Raw genomic sequence first — 12,566 nt, 5'->3', positions numbered from 1 at the left:
TCAGGGCTCCCCTCACTCTTGAGAGGGTCACCGCCGCCTCCATCATGGGGTCAGCGGAGACGTCCGCCACTACTCGGTGGATTGACCCCGCTGCTGACCTCTGGGAGGCGACGGAGCGGAATGCGCAGGAGAAGCGCAATGAATAAGAGGCCGTTCGCCTGGAGAAGGCGGAGGCCAACAGGGCGGAGGCCTCCGCCAAGAAAAAAACTGGCGGAGGCCGAAGCCGTCGCCGCGACGAAGCGGCAGGCTGAGGAAGCTGCACGCCGCTAATCGGCGGTGTTCGTCACCCCGTTGAACTCTGCGCCACCGCCTCCGGAGTTCACGGGGCAGACTGGGGAAGCCGGCGGTGAGAACCCCGTCATGGAGAGGGAAGGCGGCGACCCCTCTACGCTGGACGTGATTGTTCCGCCGCCGCCTCCGCCGCCGTCTGCGAGCGCACAAGGCGAGCAGCCAGTGGATCCTCTAGCGCCGCCGACCGAAGACGAGGCCGTGGTGAGGCTGCTCCTCCAAGTCGGCTCGCCAACGCGCCGCCGTCTGGAGAAGGCGACTTCGGCACCCCGCCCCCTGGAAGCCGGCACCGCCAGCTCGGCGATCCCAGACGCCGAAGCGACAAGCGCCGCGCCCATTGGGTGGGTGCGAGGAGGCGGTACTAGGCCGCTGAACCAGGCGTTCCTGGACATCCAGGCGAAGCTTCGCGCTGAGGGCGACGCTCTCCAGAGTTGCACCAAGGCGTTCTTGGCGTCGCGGGCAGCCGTCCGGGTATGTTTTTTCCTTTGGTCTTTGTTTTCTTGTTCCTCTCTGTGGGGGCGCACCAGCGCACCCACTGGGTGTAGTCCCCGAGTTTCGGGCTGGCTGCTGAGCAGGCGGCCCGGAACTCCAATTGATGAATTCTGGGTATTAATTTTTTGTCTGAAATGCTTGACGCAGGATTACCACAACCTCCGTGTCACCGCTTTAAACCGTAACGTTGAAGAGCTGGGAAAGCGGACCGCCGGTTTTTCGGAGAGCCAGAGTAAGTCCTTTTCCTTCTTTGCGGGGGCGTGCTGGCGCACCCGCGGGCTGTAGTCCCCGAGATTCGGGCCAACTGCTGAGCAGTTGGGCCGGATCTCCCCGGCGACCTTCTTTACCTGATGACTTAACACCTTCTTTCTTCCTTCTTTTCAGGAGCCAACTATGCTCTTCAACAGCAGCTGAGCGACGCCAACTTCGCTTTGCATGCCAAAGAGGAGGAGTGCGGCAAGCTCGCCATGGAGCGCGACCTGCTGGCCACTCAATTGGCAGAGCAGAAGGAGCTACTTGTGAAGACGCAGAGGGAGGCGGAGGAGACGGAAACCGCCCTCCTAGCCGAGTTCGCGAGCGAGCGCTCCTCCTGGTCTGACAAGGAGGCGATGCTGGCCTCCGGCTTCCATGAGATTGAAGACATCGTTGATGGTGGGTTTCTTTACTTTCTTTCTTCGAGCTGCCGATTTAAATCGTGTCGACTCCTGGTTTTTGACTTGCTTCTTTGTTTCTTCCTGTCTTTGCAGACTTCTTTCCTGGGCATTCACAGGCCGCCATCCAAGCCATCGAGGCTGACCGAGAAGGTCGGAGGGCAGAGGGCGCAAAGATTGCCGCCGACGCCCCCCGAACTCTTGACGAGCACATCCTGAGCATCGAGGCTCGCCTTCGGCCGGCTCACCGAATGCTGCGCCAGCTTCAGCATGTTGGTGCCCAGGCGATTGCCGCCCTGTGGCCGGACATGCAGGCTCCGCGCACCCCCAGCCTAACGGCCGACTGGCTAGAGGTTGCGGCTAGTCGTCTTGAGGCCTGGAAGGGCTCTTCGGCCCGAGCTGGAGCGTGCCGGGCCTTGGAGTTCGTTAAGGCATGGTATCCGGGGCTGGATCTAGACCGGCTGGCCACGCTTCGGTCGGAGGCCCAACCGGAGCTGGCAGCTGCAGAAGACGCCCTCGTCAAGCGTGCTGCGGCGATCGCCGAGTACACCGACACCAGCATCTTCGTCCCCGAGCGGTCTGAAGACGACGAGGAGGTACCGCCAGAGTGGTTTGGGATGAACCCAGACTACGGCGAGGACTCGGCGGAGGTGATTGGCTCCAGCGTCAAGGAGGAAGGCAAGGCGGAGGACGGAGGCGAGACGGAGGCACCAGAAGATGGAGCAGATGGCCAGCCTCAGCTCAACCGCGCCTCCAGCAACGAGCCGCGTGCGACTGACCCGACTGCCACCGGAGGCGATCAAGCCGAGACTAGCCAGCCGGCCGCCCCGACGCCTGACGTTGCCGCCTCCTTCCACCCTCCGAATCCGTCTGCTGCTTCCTAAGCTGCCGCTTTATCTTTATTTTATCTGCTTCAGTAGTCTTTGAAGAACTTGTTAATTCGCACAATTCCACCCGCGGGGTGTATTTTGAACCTCTGCTCGAAAATTCAGCCAAGGGCCTATGTTATGTAAATATATTTATCCGAGTTCCATCTTTTCTTGCTCATTGCTCTTTTGGCTTTTTTTCCTTTGCTGCTTTCTCTTAGTTGCCTGCCTTGCCAATCGGACAGCCGCTCTGTGGACTGCCACTGGATCAAATGCTTGGCTACTTTGGGAAGGCAAGTACTTAGTTGTTTTTAAGAGTTTTTTGAGCAAGTTGAATAGAAGACGGTAATCCGACTATTTGAGAGTCAGTTTGCGACAAAGGCTGGAAGCTGTCTTGAGCTATGTTTTATGCTTTGAGTCCTTAGCCATTTTTCATGCGAATGACCATTCTACCTTACTTCTGCCCACTGTTCAGTCGCTCTGCGAGCTACGGCTTCTGACATGAGACGGTTTAGGCGTTTACACACTACTTGTCCGACTGCAGGAAGCATTTCATAGTGCAAGGCGGCAAGTCCCCGGGCTGACTTGTCGAGCCCGGTGCCAAGCGGTATGACAAAGAGTAACATACTTGTAGGCATAATCTTTATCATACAAACAAAAGAGGGCAGTCCCCGAGTTCGTCTCGGGGGGCCTGAAGTCTTGGTACTTTAATACAAAAGGTAGCGTGGTACATACTGCATCAACTGTAAAATCTTCGGAGGAGATTTGCATTCCATGGCCGCTCTGTCTCCTTGCCGGAGTCGTCCCTCTTGCGTGCTCGGGGCTTCTGAGCGTCAATCAGGTAGTAGGAGTCGTTGCCCAGTACTTTGCTGATGATGAAAGGGCCTTCCCAAGGCGCCGACAGCTTGTGCTGGCCGGCTGTTTGCTGGATCAGCCGGAGCACAAGGTCACCTTCTTGGAAAGATCTTGGCCTGACCTTCCTGTTGTGGTATCGGTGCAGGCTCTGCTGGTAGATGCTGGACCGGCTGAGTGCCAACAGACGGCCCTCTTCCAGCAGGTCGACGCCGTCTTGTCGTGCTTCTTCTGCTTCCTCCTCGGTGTACATGGTGACTCGTGGGGAATCGAACTCTATGTCCGTTGGGATGATGGCTTCGGCACCATAGACGAGGAATAAAGGCGTGAAGCCAGTTGACTTGTTTGGAGTCGTGCGCAGACTCTAGAGGACGGCTGGTAGCTCATCGATCAGCCGGGGCTTGATGCCGGACAGGATGAGGCCATTTGCTCGCTCCACCTGGCCGTTTGACTGTGGATGGGCGACGGACACTAGGTCCAGTCGGATGCCCTGTGTTGCGCAGAAACGGGCCAAGGCGCCTTTGGCGAAATTTGTGCTGTTGTCGGTGATGATGTTGTGTGGTATGCCGTACCGAATTGTGATATCAGCGATGAAAGTCATGGCAGTTGGACCATTTAGCTTCTTGATTGGCTTCGCTTCTATCCACTTGGTGAACTTGTCCACTACGACAAGTAAGTGAGTTAAGCTACCTCGTGCTGTCTTGAATGGTCCCACCATGTCTAGACCCCAAACTGCGAAAGGCCAGGCAATGGGGATGGTCTTGAGTGCGGAAGCTGGCTGGTGCGGCTTGGAGCTGAACTTCTGGCACCCTTTGCATTTTTGGACCAACTCCTTGGCCTCTTACAAGGCATTTGGCCAGAAGAAACCGTGTCGAAAGACTTTGGTGACAAGTGCTCTTGAAGCCGCATGGTGGCCGCACTCGCCTTGATGGATGTCTTTGAGAATCGCTTGGCCTTGCTCTGGCTCTAAGCAGCGCTGGTAGACACCAGTGACGCTGCGCCTGACCAGCTCTCTATTGACTATGGTGTAGGCTGCCGCCCGGCGTTGTATTTGCCGAGCTGAGATCTCATCAGTCGGCAACTCTTTGTTCACCAGGAATTTGAGGATGGGCTGGGCCCATGAGGGTGCTGCTATTTATTCGACTGCCAGAACTGCGACTTGGACGAGGGCGGTTGGGCTGGGAGGTGGCGGGTTGGAGTCAACAGCCGCTTGCTGCTTTAATGAAGTCCCCAGGCCGACTGGCGCGGCCCTTGGGCCGAGTTCTGGAGTCTTCGAGTCCGCCACCGCCGTCCTCGGGCCGAGTTTGACTGTGGCGGCTTTGGAGTCATCTGCCAAAATCCCCGCACCGACTGCCGGGGCTCTGGAGTCGGATCCGACATCTTCGGGAGGAGCCGACACAAAAATGGAGTCTGACTCTGGTGAAGGCTTGACAGACGGCTTGAGGAGGCGTTGAAGGGCGACGCCAGATGGTATTGCTTGGCAGGTAGAGCCGATTCGTGCCAAGGCATCTGCTTGGTCGTTGTCGTTTCTTGGCACATGGAGGAACTCGCACCCTTCGAAATACCCGCTGAGTTGCTGTACGAGGAAACGGTAAATCGCCATGTTTGCATCTTTCGCGTCCCAGTCGCCAGATGATTGCTGGACCACTAAGTCCGAGTCGCCATAAGACAAGATCCGGCGGATGCCAAGTTCTTTGGCAAGCCGGAGCCCGTGAATGAGTGTCTCGTACTCGGCTACGTTGTTGGAGGCGGCAAAATGGATTTGTAGTGCGTATTTGAGCTTGTCGCCTTTAGGAGAGGTGAGGAAAACGCCGGCTCCCAAGCCGGTGCGCATCTTGGAGCCGTCGAAATGCATCCGCCAATGGGTGGAGTCAGGCACTGGAGGTAGGTACTGGGTCTCGGCCCAGTCGACGAGGAAGTCGGCCAGTGCTTGTGACTTGATAGCGGTGCGAGGCTGGTAGTGGATGGTGTAAGGAGTCAGCTCCATGGCCCACTTGGCCACTCGGCCAGAAGCATCTCGGCTACCAATGATCTCGGCAAGTGGGGCCGTGCAGACCACCATGATTGGATGCTCTTGAAATTAAGGCTTCAATTTCTTGGCAGCAAAGTGTACGCCATAGCACATCTTCTGGTAGTGGGGGTAGTTCTGCTTGGACGTCGACAGTACCTCGCTTAGGTAATATACCGGTCTCTGGATAGGTAGCGCCTTGCCTTCCTCCTTGCGTTCCACTACAATGACCGTGCTGACTACCCGGCTGGTGGCGGCGATGTACAGGAGCATAGGTTTGTTGGGAGTCGTAGCCGCCAGGACGGGTGGAGTAGTCAGCATCTTCTTCAACTGGTGAAAAGCTTCGTCCGCCTTATGGTTCCACTCAAAAAAAGTGGTCTTCTTCATGAGTTGGTATAAGGGGAGAGCTTTCTCGCCCAGCCGACTGATGAATCGGCTGATGGACGCCAAGCAGCTGGTGAACTTCTGCACATCCAGCAGTCGGCTGGGTACCTCCATTCTCTCAATGGCCTTGATCTTTACTGGGTTGCATTCTATGCCGCGCTCAGAGACCAGGAAGCCAAGGAGCTGCCCGGGTGGTACTCCGAAGACACACTTCTCGGGGTTGAGCTTGATCTAGAACCGGCGCAGGTTCTCAAAAGTCTCCTTGAGGTCTTCCAACAGTGTTCCACGCTTTTCCGTCTTCACCACCACGTCGTCCACGTAGACGTGGGCGTTCCTGCCGAGCTGCTTGAGGAGGCACTTCTGGATGCAACGCTGAAAGGTGGCGCCGGCATCCCTTAAGCCGAACGTCATGGTGAGGTAGCAGAAGGCTCCAAACGGCATGATGAAGGCGGTCTTCAGTCTGTCAGCCGGTTTCAGCTTGATCTGGTGATATCCTGAGTATGCATCCAAAAAACTCAACAGCTCGCATCCGGCTGTGGAGTCTATCACTTGATCGATTCTTGGTAGAGCAAATGGGTCCTTGGGGCAGGCCTTGTTGAGGCTCGTGTAGTCAATACACATTCGCCACTGCTTGTTCTTCTTTAGTACCAGGACTGGATTTGCTAGCCATTCTGGAAAGAACACTTCCATAATGAAGCCGGCTGCGAGGAGTCGGGCTATCTCTTCTCCGACAACTCTTCTCTTCTCTTCTAATAGGCGGCGTAGGGGCTGCCTGACCGGCTTTGCGTTAGATCGGACATGTAACTTGTGCTCGGCGAATTCCATCGGTACACCTGGCATGTCTTTGGGGGACCATGCGAAGATGTCCCGATTCTCATGGAGGAAATCGACGAGCTCTCCTTCCTATTTGCTGTCGAGGTTTGTACCTACGACAGCGTACCTCTCTGAGTGCTCCGGATCCGAGGGTATCTTCTTTGTCTGTTTGGCCGGTTTGAACGAATCTTCAGCCTCTGACTGCTTGCCGGCCATCGCCACAACTCGCTCAAGGAGTCGCTTCTTAGCCGCGATCACCAGGGACTCGGCCAGGCGACTGCTCTCAGCCGTGCAGGCAGACGACTTCTGGTAGTCGCGGGCCACACTCAGAATTCCCCTGGAACTGGGCACCTTCATCTTGAGGTAGGCGTAGTGGGGGACCGCCATGAACTTGGCCAAGGCGGGTCGGCCGAGTAGCGCATGGTATGGGCTCTCGAGGTCCACCACCTCAAACCAAACAGACTCTCGGCGGAAGTGATCTTTGTCTCCAAAGAGAACGTCCATCAGGATCTTGCCGATTGGTGAGCAGGAAAGCCCAGGAACAATGCCGTGGAACACAGTTCGGCTGTTCGGAAGCTGTCTTTGCTTGATTCCTAACTTCTCCATGGTGTCCTTGTACAGGATATTGATGTTGCTGCCTCCGTCTATCAGAACTCGCGAGAAACGCGTGGCTCGTCTGTCCATAGCAAAGGTGGCATCCAGGACCAAGGCATAGGAGCCTGGACTCGGCATCACTTCTGGGTGGTCAGCCCTGCTCCAGCTGATGGGCTTTTTGGACCAGTGCATGAACTCTGGCGCTTCTGATGCCACCGCATTCACCTCTTGTCGTTGCCGCCGCCTGCTGCGTCGATCATCAGCCACGCTAGTAAACACCACGTAGGCTCCGTGTTCTTTAGGATATTCGTCTTGTACTGCGCCGACTGGCCTGACAGCCGGCTGCTGGGGCGGAGGCGGCTGCCCAGCAGGCGGTGGGGGCAGGAGGCCATCTCCCTTGGCGATCCTGGTGAGCCAGTGGCACTTCCGGGTGGTGTGGTTTGACGGCTTCGCGCCGCTATGGAACTTGCAAGGTCCATCCAGGGTCTGTTCGTAGGAGAAGGCCGGCAACCAGTTTGGCTTGCCGCCTTTCTGTCGCTTGGGCGGAGGCTGCTCATCTGGCTGCTGGGCTTCAATGGTCGCGACTTGCCAGCTGCTGGAAGCCGGCTGCGGGGCCTTGCGCTTGTGGTCGCCCTGCTGTTGTCGCCGGTTGGTGTCTCCCGCCGGAGTTCTTGGAGCTTGAGGGGCCACTTTGCCAGTTGAGCTGATTTGAATCTCCGCCTTCATGGAGGAGTCGGCCGTTGCGTACTTGTCCGCTATGATCAGCAGCTCGTCGAGGGTTTCTGGCTCGTCGCAGAGGAGCTTGTGCTTGAGGAGGGTGCCTTCTCTGCACCCGGCTGTGAAGTACTCGATGGACTGCACCTCGTGCATGCCCTCGCAGGAGTTCCGCAGCTCAGCCCAACGCGTGAGGTAATCGCGAGTCGACTCGTCGGGGCCTTGCACGCACAAGGAGAGCTGACGAGGCTTGGGGGACGCTTGTACGTGCTGGTGAAGTTGCGGACGAACGCTTCGGTGAAGTCGACCCTGCTATTGATGTTGCGGGGCTTCAGGCTGTTCAACCATGTCTGGGCCGTGCCCTGGAGCATGAGCGGAACATACTTTACGGCGACACGCTTGTTGCCATTTGCTATGCTGACGGCCGTGGAGTAGTCCACTAGCCAGTCTTCCAGCTTCACGGAACCGGTATACTTGGGCGTGTCTCTTGGGAGCATGAATCCTCTGGGAAAGGGCTCGTCTCGAATGCGGGGCCCGAAACAAGGCGGACCCAGCTCGTCTTCTTCTTCCAGCGCCAGGGATCGGTGAAGCCGGTCGATCCGGTGGCGGGCTTCTTTCTCTCCAACTCCCTCTCGGCGGCCAAGGCGGTCGCCGAGAGTCGGATGATCAACAGGCGGCAGGGAGACTCGCCTCTCCTTGCGAGGAGGGGGAGGAGGACAGTCGTCCCGTCGTTCCACTGCTCTCGGGCGGCCGTCTCGGTCGCGCTGTATGGTGATGCAAGTCTGACTGTGGCTGACGGCCGGATCCTTGTCTCTTCTTCCTCGGGCGCCGCCAGTCGGTGTCCGAGACGTCATGCCTTGATCTCGGCGAAGGTCGTCGTTCTGTCGCTGTGGCGCCTCCGTGCGGCAGCCAGCCTCGTTCTGCGCGGCAGCCGCGTCGAGGAGCCGCTGGACTCGCTCCGTCATCAGGCGGCGTTCTTCGCCCTTGAAATTGTCCATCTTGTCCGCCGCTGCTTGGGCGGCTCGGATGTTCTCCGCTGGTGTGGCATACACAGGGCGGCTTGCCCCAAACAGGTTGGTGATGGCTACGCCGCGCTGCTGGACCGTGCCAAGGCGGCTGGGCCCCACCGGGGCCGGCAAGCCGCCGACGGCACGATCCATCTCCCGCTGGTAGGCTTCTGACAAGCGTCTCATGCTGGCCAGCTTCTTCGCGCCTTCAACGAGCTGAAGGCGGCGCGCCTCCAGCGTCTCTGCGTTAGCGTCTTTCGGAATGGGCGCAGTTAGGTTTTGCAGCGCCGCGCCGCGTGAGTCGTGCGCTCCTCCGCCGGGGAGCTCGTCAAGACTGATGACGAGCACCTCGGTGACGGTGCTTTCATCGCTCTCCGCGCGAGGGAGAGGTTCTTCGTAGACCACCACATTAGTGGGACGCGTCGAGCGACGCGGTGTCGGAGTCGACCAGCATCGGGTCGGTGGAGCCCACACACTCCAAGTCTACGACAGGCTCGCCGGAAACATGGAGTTGATCGAGGAGGCCCGCGAGGATACTCTCGGAGCCGCCCGTGCCTGCGTTGGGCGCAGGCTGGTCGGAGAGGCGGACCTCGCCGACAAGTTTGGCCAGGCAGCTGGCTGCGCAGGCGATCTCAACGCCGCGCAGCGCGTCGACGCAAACTCCGTCGGGCGTGCCTGGCTGGCTGCGCTCGCCATGGAGGAAAAGGGTTCCCGTCCAGAACAGGTCTCCGGACGGCGATGCACCAGTCCCCAGGTGGGCGCCAAATGTCGGGGCTTTGGTGCGACATATGCCAAAGGATGGCTTATCATGGTGGGGGCGAGTAGAACGTCGCCGGTGCCTGGAAACGGGATGAGGCGAAGACATGCACGCCAGCGAATCTTACCCAGCTTCAGGGCTCTCCGAGGAGATAATACCCCTACTACTGCTCTGCGGGGTCTCCGCATGATCACTATGGCAAGGTGTTTACACGGTTGCTCCTTGAGCTGTTTCTAGGAGGTAGGAGAGGGCAAGGCTAGCTCTCTCCCTTCTATATGATCTGGTCTAGAGCTAATGGGTTCCAACCCTTTGCATGGGTGCCCTGGGGGTTTATATAGGCCTACACCCCAGGGGTACAATGGTAATCCGGCTGGACGCGGGCCCAGCCGTCAGTGCCTCTGGCCTCCGTCTTCTCTGCCGACCGCTGGGGCCCGCCGACTGGCGGGCCCCGCCGACTTGCCTGGTACGGAGCCGACAGGCCGCATCCGCCGTGGGCGGGTCTTGCTGGCTACTGATTACTGTAGCCGTGCTTCTGATGACACGGGCTTGACCAGGAGGTCGTGGCGACAGCCCCGTCGCCTGGCGGGCGATCACTATTGCCACTCTCCATCACATCTCGATTAATGGCGCATGGGCCCCGGGGGAGGGCTCGGCCGACTCCCAGGGGCCGACTCCCGACGGACCTGACTGGTGGTCCTCTTGCCATCTCCTGGGGTCTCACTGACTGGTGGGACCCGCTGCCTCTGGGCCGTACAGACAACCCGTCGTGGGTGCAGGATTCGGTCCTGCGATGCTGATGTCAGGGTCGACACGGCAACAGTGCCACGCCGCACGGAGATCTTCCGGGGTACGACGTGCTATGGCCATGCCCGCCCTTGGTAAGGGGCGGGAGTGGGCTTCACCGTTGCCACTCCCCTTCCCCGTCGCACTTGATGAGGTCGTGGGGGGTGTTGGAGTCGCTGGGCGACTCCCCGAAGCCGGCTTCTCTGGAAGTCGCCAGTCGGGAGTCGGCTTTCCCTGAAGTCGTCCCTGGGGACACGGCCATGAGTGGTCAGTTGGCCATCCTGTCGTTGGCTTCTCGAAGGCGGTTCTTCGTCCTGGGGTCTTGAGGGGCGCAGCCTGCCTCGATGTCTTGAAAGGTTCTGGGGCTCGGGTCGGCCTACCCGTGGCCCATTACTCCGACAGCATCCCACACGATTCTTTCTAGTAAACTATTTGTGGTATACCTGATTTTTTCATTATGTTTTGAAAGACAAAATGGTGTTATGGAGGGAAAGGATGATGTTTGAATTGCTAGAACATTTACGTACAGTGAACATGCAACTAGTACATTAGTGTCGTGTTTAAATTTGGAATTATTCCGGGTTCGTTTGGCATTTTTATGCATTAATTGAGTTTTTGGGCATTTAATGTGCATAATTCAAATTTGAACTACAAGCACATGCTCCAATGCACCAAAGTTTGCTGCAAAATCACATGTGTGTCTTTGGGTGAATTTATAGGTCCCATGTCAGAAATGGGAATAAAATTCAAACATTTGGGTGTCGTGGCTCAGCCGGAATGATTGAGAAACTTGGTTTTTTAATTCCTATAAATCCAAAACACGGCTGAAAATCATGAAACTTGGCATGGTGTCATGTCATGGCACCAACATGTTGCGGTAATTTTTTTGGCCGAATTGGGACAAGCTTTGGTGTAAGCTTCTTGCAAACCGGAGCTTCCCTCAAGAAGGCTCCTAGTTCCGAGAGAGAACGTGTCACCTCCGAGTGCGAAACGACAAACGTACACTACCTTCTCCCGCCTTCATTTTTTACACAGGTAGATTAGACCAAATAGAAGTATCGTGCTAAATTTTGGTATTATTCCGTGTTTGTTTGGCCTTTTTTATACATTAATTGAGTTTCTGCGCATTTAATGTGTATAATTCAAATTTGTACTACAAGCACGTGCTCCAGTGCACCAAAGTTGTTTGAAAAATCACATGTGTGTCCTTGGGTGAATTTATAGGTCCCATGCAAGAGATGGGAGTGAAATTCAAACATCTGGGCATCGTGGCTTGGCCGGAAAGATTGAGAAACTTGGTTTTTAAATTCCTGTAATTCGAAAACATGCCTGAAAATCATGAAACTAGGCATGGTCTCATGACATGGCACCAACATGCTGCGGAATTTTTTTGGCCGAATTGGGACAAGCTTTGGTGTAGGCTTCTTGCAAACCGGTGCTTCCCTCAAGAAGGCTCATGGTTCTGAGAGGGAACGTGTCACATACGTATATTGCCTTCTCCCGCCTTAATATTTTTACACAGCCAGATTAGACCAAATAGAAGTACCGTGCTAAATTCTGGAATTATTCCAGGTTCGTTTGGCCTTTTTTATACATTAATTGAGTTTCTAGGCATTTAATGTACATAATTCAAATTTGAACTACAAGCACAGGCTCCAGTGCACCAAAGTTGTTTGAAAAATCACATGTGTGTCCTTGGGTGAATTTCCAGGTCCCATGCAAGAGATGGGACTGAAATTCAAACATCTGGGCGTCGTGGCTCGGCCGAAAAGATTGAGAAACTTGGTTTTTTAATTCCTATAATTCCAAAACACGCCTGAAATCATGAAACTTGGCATGGTGTCATGACATGGCACGAACATGTTGCGGTAATTTTTTGGCCGAATTGGGACAAGCTTTGGTGTAAGCTTCTTACAAACCGGAGCTTCCTTGAAGAAGGCTCGTGGTTCCGAGAGGGAACATGTCACCTCCGTGTGCGAAACGACATCCGTACACTGCCTTCTCCCGCCTTAATGTTTTTACACAGCCAGAATAGACCAAATAGAAGTACCGTGCTAAATTTTGGAGTTATTCCGGGCTCGTTTCGCCTTTTTATACAATAATTGAGTTTCTGGGCATTTAATGTGCATAATTCAAATTAGAACTACAAGCACATGCTCCAGTGCACCAAAGTTGTTTGAAAAAATCACATGTGTGTCCTTGGGTGAATTTCTAGGTCCCATGCAAGAGATTAGAGTGAAATTCAAGCATATGGGTGTCGTGGCTCGGCCGGAAAGATTGAGAAACTTGGTTTTTTAATTCTTGTAATTCCAAAACACGTGAAAATCGTGAAACTTGGCATGGTGTCATGACATGGCA

This window comes from Triticum aestivum, chromosome 4A, assembly GCF_018294505.1.
Source record: "Triticum aestivum cultivar Chinese Spring chromosome 4A, IWGSC CS RefSeq v2.1, whole genome shotgun sequence".
In the NCBI taxonomy this organism is placed as follows: Eukaryota; Viridiplantae; Streptophyta; class Magnoliopsida; order Poales; family Poaceae; genus Triticum; species Triticum aestivum.
Note: the sequence above shows the minus strand (reverse complement) of the source record.